This window comes from Clupea harengus, unplaced genomic scaffold (genome assembly GCF_900700415.2).
Source record: "Clupea harengus unplaced genomic scaffold, Ch_v2.0.2, whole genome shotgun sequence".
NCBI lineage: Eukaryota > Metazoa > Chordata > Actinopteri > Clupeiformes > Clupeidae > Clupea > Clupea harengus.
Window position 1 is genome coordinate 55001 of NW_024879817.1, and position 7500 is coordinate 62500.

General features: G+C 44.3%; 1 long non-coding RNA gene across 1 annotated transcript in view; it reads left to right on the plus strand.

The window, feature by feature from the left end:
• Positions 1-7500, plus strand: part of LOC122130442 — a 59350-nt gene that overhangs the window by 47452 nt on the left and 4398 nt on the right. The window lies entirely within an intron of this gene.

A 7500-nucleotide genomic window follows, 5' to 3' on the forward strand; every position in this document is an offset into this window, starting at 1 on the left:
GTGTGTGTGTGTGTGTGTGCGTGCGGAGACAGATTGGGCCACTCCAGATGTGCGTGAGCGTGTGTGTGTGTGTGTGTGTGTGTGTGTGTGTGTGCGGAGACAGCTTCGGCCACTCCAGACGTGCGTGAGCGGGCAGCCGCCGCAACCGCCGCCGCTAATATGTCTGGACGCAAGAGCTTGCTTTCGCCGTGGCATTTAATCACTGCCCCTAATGAAGTGTAGATGGGTTTTGTGTGTGTGTGTGGGTGTGTGTGTGTGGGTGTGTATGCGTGTGTGTGTCTGTGTGTATAAGTATGTGTGTGTGTGTATGTAGGCTATTATTACCGTCACCCTCACATGCAGTCCTCTTATAGCCTTATAGAGTGTCACTTCATGGACAATGAAGAGTGTGTGTGTGTGTGTGTGTGTGGTAGGTCCTAACTGAGGAAAAGGCTTATAGGAATCTCACTTTGTGGAAAAACAAATATCTGGTTTCCCCCTCTGTCACATCATTATGGGCTATGCATGGCCTGCATTGATGAAGTTTATCTCATTTCACTCATACATTACAGTCATGAATTCCCATTATGGAACTTTTAATGAAAACTAGAAAGTAATTAGAAAACAGAGAGAGAGAGAGAGAGAGAGAGAGAGAGAGAGAGAGAGAGCTGGGAGAAGGAAGAGGGGAATGGAAAGAGAAAAGACACACACGAAGAAGAAGGGGGGGGGGGTAGAGCACCCATGTTGGTTAGAAGGGGTGGTAGAAGGGGGGGGGGGGGGGGTCTCTCATCGTAGAGCACCCATGTTGGTTAGTCTGCACCCAAATAGCTAAGCATAAACGACAGCACTTCCCCCCACAACCCCCCCCCTGATTCTCTCTCTCTCTCTCTCTTGTGCGTTATCTCTCTCTTTTCCCTTCTTTCCCTCTCCTCATTACTCTTTTTATCTCTCTTTAACTTTACCCCTCAGTATCTCTTTCTATTACTTTATTTATATATATATTTCTCTCTCTTTCTTCCTGTTGTTTTGTCACATTCATACACAATACAATGTATTTTTTGTACAAAGTCTGAGCACCTCTGAAACTATGTTTTTGTAAGGGTTTGTTTAGATTTGATTTAAATTAAATCTTTTTTTACTACATTCCTTTCATTCCCGTGTTATTATTGCTGAGGTATTCTAGAATATAATCATACATGCCACTTTTGCCTCAATGTTTTTAGTTAGGTGAAATAAACAAAAATATCAAGGCATGGCTGACTACCTAAGAGAGTGAAAAACAGGCTCGGACTCAGTAGTGTTAATCCCTCAGACTAGAGAGGAAGAGCTCTCCCTCCCCCTCATTCTGCCGCTCTCTTCTCATATTTCTGTCTCTATCCCTCTCTTCTCCTCATTCCCTTTTTCCCCATCCTTATCTTTCTTTCACTCTGTCTGCCTCTCTCTGTTTTTCTACTATATGCAGGTCTCCTCCATCTCTCTCTTTGCCTCCTCTCTCTCTTCCTCTGTCTCTCTCCCTCCATCATCTCTCTCTCCCTTTCTCTCTCTCCCTCCCTCCCTTTTCTCTCTCTCTCTCCCCCTCTGTCTCCCACTCACTCTCTCTCTCTCTCTCTCTCTCTCTCTCTCTCTCTCTCTCTCTCTCTCTCTCTCTCCCACATCTGCTAAATCCACTTTGTGTAATTCACACTACTACTAGGAGCAGCCTCTTTATGTTAATGCAGACCTTCTTTTGTCCTTTAAAAAGAAAAACACACTCTTTTTTCATCCTCTCACGACAGTCATTTTCCATCATTTCACCCGCTCTCTCTCTCTCTCTCTCCGCCTCCTTCCTCTGTCCTCCCCTCCCTGGCAATGCATTTAAATGCAGACCCATATGGAGGCCAAATAGATTACACCCACGTGACTCCTTTCTTTCTTTCTTTCTTTCTTTTGGTCCGTTTTTCTTTATTTCTTTTTTTCATTTGTTCCTTCTGTCCACTTCTCTTTTTTTTTCCTACATCGATTCTAAGAAGCCTTCTTCTAATGCATTGTGTGTCTTTTTTTCCACCGTTACGCTCTAATCGTTTGCTACAATTACACGGGTCATTTTAAGTGTGTGTGTGGGGGGAGGGGGGAGGTGGGGTGGATGGGGTTGAACTCATAATGGAGATGGGTGTCTCTCTCGTAATTGGCTCGTCAGCTGCCACCTCCAGGCCAGCCTCAATTACATGCCACTACACGTCTCACCTATTAGAAGTTCAAGAGTCCAGCCTTGGCTCCTCAGAGCCGGCTGCAGCATCAGCATCCATTGCCATGGTAGCGACGCTATGGAAACACTTATCTATCATCAGTGCTCTCGAAGGCCACTATCATCAGGATTAAATTGTCGCAGGAGATGAAGTTGAATGATAATAATGGCGACTTGATGTGGTAGCAACAGGCAAGGTTAGGTAATAAGGTCAAGGAAATAGATAATAGTGTTTACCATGTAGCTCGAGGCCATTTTGTTTGTCATTTACATCACATGTAGAAAGGAAGGATGTGCTGGTGAACTAGGATGTGTGTATGTTTTTGTATGCGTTTGTATGTGTTTCTGTGTGTGTGTTTGTGTGCTGTGAAGTGCTGTGTGCGTCCGTACCGTAACATTGTTTTTATTTCTGTAACATCTGTCATGACACAGTTTTGACTCCCAAAAACAGCCTGTTGCACTTGTGAGTGCTGTGAACACCCCATAATATTGCAGTCAAGTCAAGGCCTGGACAGCGCAGAAGCTAAACCAGAAGACCAGTGACCATGGAGTAGATCATGGAGGGTCATGCACCTTTCCCAGCAGCCTGAGACAAACTGAGGAGTCTGGGAACTGATGAGGGGCAGAGTGTTCCGGAATGTTGCCAAATGTTATAGAATGTATCTGTAGCTGCTGGAAGAAAAAGAAGGGCATCTGAAGCACTCTGGCATCTTTAGGTCACGCAGAAGCCAGGGTGGGTGAGAAGAAGAGGAGGAAGGGTAGTGAACAGAAAGCTGGAGTGAAGGACTGGGAGACAGGGAGAGGGAGAAAGGAGGAGGAAGAGAGGAGAGGGAGAGACATGGGGTGGAAGAGTAGAATGCAGAAACCACATTGTTTATGGAAAGAAAGTATGGAATGAAATCAACTAAAGAGAGGGAGCGAGGAGGCAGTGCTGTTATTTCCGACTGTCACGTAGCAAAGCTTTGGGAGGCAGGCATGCAGGCCCAGTGAAAGCCTCAGCCTCAGGCAGTTTCCAGCAGACCATGGGCAGACATGGCCTAAAGCCATCCAGCTCGCGGTCAGAGAGACAAACCCCCTCTGCCCCCTCATCCCTCCAGTTGGAATGAGGGAGATCAGTGTGACATCCTCAGTGAGATCAGAGGAGGTCAGTGTGAGGCAAAACTTTCACCTCAGCCTCACCTAAAATGTGTTAAAACAATGTTCATATACAGTATTCAGTGTTTACTGAACAGCACCTCTGCCAAGGACATCATGTTTTCGGTTCGGTTTGTTTGTCTGCCTGTTTGTTTGTTTGTTTGTTTGTCTGTCAGCAGATTTATGCAAAAACTGACTGGCCGATTGTTATGAAACTTGGTGGAGGTTGAGCACGGGCCAAGGAAGAATCCATTCCATTTTGATGTGGATCTGGATCAATCCTTTCACATTGTTGAGATAGGACACACTGGCCTTGGTGGAGGTCTGCACTCTCCAACTGTCCCTCTGGTTTACCACTGGTATCACACTAGCTCAAGATGTGCACAGTGTATGAGGCCCCTCAGACAGAGTGGACAGAGGCAGTTAACATTCTAGAATCTTTGCCTCAGATGGCCTCTTTCAGTTATCATTCTAGAATCTTTGCCTCAGATGGCCTCTTTCAGTGAACATTCTAGAATCTTTGCCCTCAGATGGCCTCTTTCCAGGCACATTGGTATTACGGAAAATTTTGAAACATTTAGGAACACTCTGGAACATTCCGCCTCAGTCTCCATGGATATCACGCACTTAGGAGTGGTAGGGAAAGTGCTTCCCCTGGACACAACTCACAGGCCCATTCATGTCTGTTTATTGTTATGCATTAAGGTGGACCACACAGTTCTTGTTGCACATAGCACAAAGTCTCAGAGGAGGTGTGCCATGTCAGAGAAAGGGACTTGCACTGATTTCTTTCTCCAAACATTGGTCAGATGGGGGAACATAAGGCCAGGGTGTGGTTTGTGTGTGTGTGTGTGTGTGTGTGTGTGTGTGTGTGTGTGTGTGTGTGTGTGTGAGTTGAGGACTGTGTGGAAGAGCGCAGGTGCATGTTCAGGCCACCAGCCAACCCCAATAATTCATTCCTAGCAGCCATACTCATACCCTGTGTCTTTTTTTCTCTCTCTCTCTCTCTCTCTCTCTCTCTCTCTCTCTCTCTCCTTCTTCTTTCTCTCTCTCTCACTCTCTCGGTCTCTCTCTTCTCTTTCTGTTTTTCTTTCCTCTCTTTCTAATTAATTCCTAGCAGCCATAATCATACCATGTTTCTTTCTCTCTTTCACTTTCTCTGTCTCTCTCTGTTTTTCCGTCTCTCTTTCTCCATCTTGCCACTCTTTCTAAATGTGAACTTGATGAGTAGTACTTCAGTGCAGACAGGAAAATAGTGCCGGAGATGGCCTGGGTGTGTGTGTGTGTCTGTGGGGGATCCGTCTGTGTGTGTCTGTTTGTGTGTGTGTGTGTGTGTGTGTGTGTGTGCCTGTGTGCGTGCATATGTATGAATGGATGCCAAGAGTCAGTCCCACATTTCACACCCATGGGGAAATATGAGTAGGTGAAAAGGTATTGCTATACCTTTCTCTTCTTATTTTGAAATGCACACACGCACACACACACACGCACACACACACACACACACACCTCCATGGTTGTCACAGCTTCAATCTCTCATCTACTCGTTCATCTGTTGCCACACTCCTTCCTTCCTTCCTTCCTCTCTCACCTGTTCCCTCTGCTCTCCATCTCTCCCCTCTCTGCTCTTCCTCCACAATAGCAACACAGTCAGGGCACTCATGAGCTCCATTCACTAATGCACTCTCATTCTCTCCCTCACTCCCTCTTTCTCTCTCTGTTTCACTCTGTACCTCTTTCTGTCTCTCTTTGTCTCTCTCCCTCTTTTTTTTCTCATTCTCTCTCTTTTCTCTCTCTCTCTCTCTGCCCACTGGGGGAGACAGAAACTGCTGTCAAACAAAGACGCCGCCCCCTGGGGAGTGTGTTTTCATAAAAAAAGAGAAGTGTTGCGTGTGGTGTTGGGATGAATGTGAGTGTGTGTTTTTTGCCCTACAGTACCTTTTCCCGTGTGCCTGTGTGTGTGTGTAAATGTTTTTCTATCTTTAGAACAGGTTTGTGTACGTGAGTACATGAATAATGTAGGCACACACACACATACACACACACACACAGATATGACAGAGAAGGGTACTTTAGGGGGGGAAACACACACACACACACACACACACACACACACACACACACATCTCCCCAAACACACAACACAATATACACAAACAAAGTATGTATTAACATGTAAAACTGAGGGGAGACAAGTAATGACTTGCAGCAGAGTTACATTGCAAGGGAAGTTTTAAAGCCATGCATAGTTTATGTGTATGTGTCCCTGTAGCCAAACTGGCACAGTGAGATGCTAACAAAGGTCAAGGGTTCACCTCCATAGGGTCACACACACCCACACACACACTCACACACACACACACATTCACACACACGCACACACACAGGTTTATATGACTTATTATATCAGTATATAATTATTATTAACTTACTATATTATTATTGTAAATTCATAACTAATCTGTATTCTTGGTTTGGCTTCATAAAAGTGCCTGCTAAATGAACATATCTAACTGTTAACATGCTTTTTTAAATCTTGAGTGGCCTTGGTTGGTTGAATAGTGACACATGAACATATATAACATCGGTCGAGTCATCCACACCAACTGATCCTAATCATATCAATCAATCACTTATCATCACTAATCAATCACCTCTGTCTTTTGAAGACCCAACTCTTCAGAGAGCACTTCCCGTCCTAACTGGCACTTCGACTAGTGCGTAACTTGCAATTACAGCAGTTACATTTCTGCACTTCTTTTTCTTTTTTATTTCATTTTGTTATATTTCTTATGTAAAGTAGTATTTATTGTTACACCAGGTTCTATTGCTCGTAGCTTGACTATTCTCTCCCTTGTACGTCGCTTTGGACAAAAGCGTCTGCTAAATGACTAAATGTAATGTAAATGTAAATGTAATGCTCTGTTCCTCCTGGGTGGATATGCAGTTTTTACTGTTTACTATATAAAAGTAAATATATGTATATACTTTAAAAAAAAAAAAATGTACTCTTCATGGGATCAATGTTTATTGACAGAGGCAGTGAAAGAACCTTCTGGAGCTTTGAGTAATAACTGTCAGAAGGTGGTTGACATCGCGTGTCTGGTACATATTGCACACGCTCTCCTGGGTCAGTCCACTGACCTGACTCAGAGGACAACTTCCTGTCAAAAACACGAGATTGCAGGTGAATAATTCAGGAGGACTAAAATCGCTACGATGATTTACGGTTGAATTATAAGTACGCACTGGTTCACAGGTGCTTGTGTCATTTGCTGTGAAAAGGTGCAGGAGTGTGTCGTCTTCTCTTTCGTCCGTGTCTGAGTCTCGCGTTTGATGCTCGGGAGAATAGAGCTTTTGCCAGAAATCAATGCCCCCACATCTTAAGCGTCGCTGTTTGTGGCTGATAACCTCCATCTGCTTTTGGTGATTTGTTGTTTATATTTCTTTTGGTTTTGTTGTTGTTGAGGATGGTGGTTTGTTGTATCGTTCCGCATCATGGCTTCACCTGCTGTCTTTTTTTCCACACTTGTGTGCAATGAGATATGGAGTCTCTCTCTCTCTCTAACACACACACACACTTACACACACACACACACACCTGTTCTTTCTTTATCTCTTTCCCTCCCTTCTCTTCTCTGAAGCACCCTTTTTCAATTTGACCCGAGTGCGATGAGATGTGCAATCATACTCTCTTTCTCTTATCTTTCTGTCTATCTGTCTCTCTCTTTCTCTGAATCATCCAATAATTGACTTTGTGACGCACACACAGACGAGCCAAAGACAGCGTTTGCCATCTTCAGTCTGACAGCTGTCATTTGAGGTGTCAGAGTTTATTTTTGTTGTGGTTGTTGTTGTTTGTTTGTTTGTTTGTTTGTTTTCTTTGTTTGGTCTGTCTGTTGATGGTGTAATTGAAGTTAGATTGGGCGTTATCGAACAGCCTTTGCCACCTGTTAATTAGGGAAAACCAGCTGCACATCTGATGTGTCACACGCTTTGGTTTGTACACACACACACATACATACACACACACACACACACACACACACTGAGACTCACATAAACTCAAACACACGCACACACACACTGAGACTCACATAAACACACACTCAGACACAGGAATTTTCTCAAACATCCCTTAGACTGGTTGAGAATGAAGGATT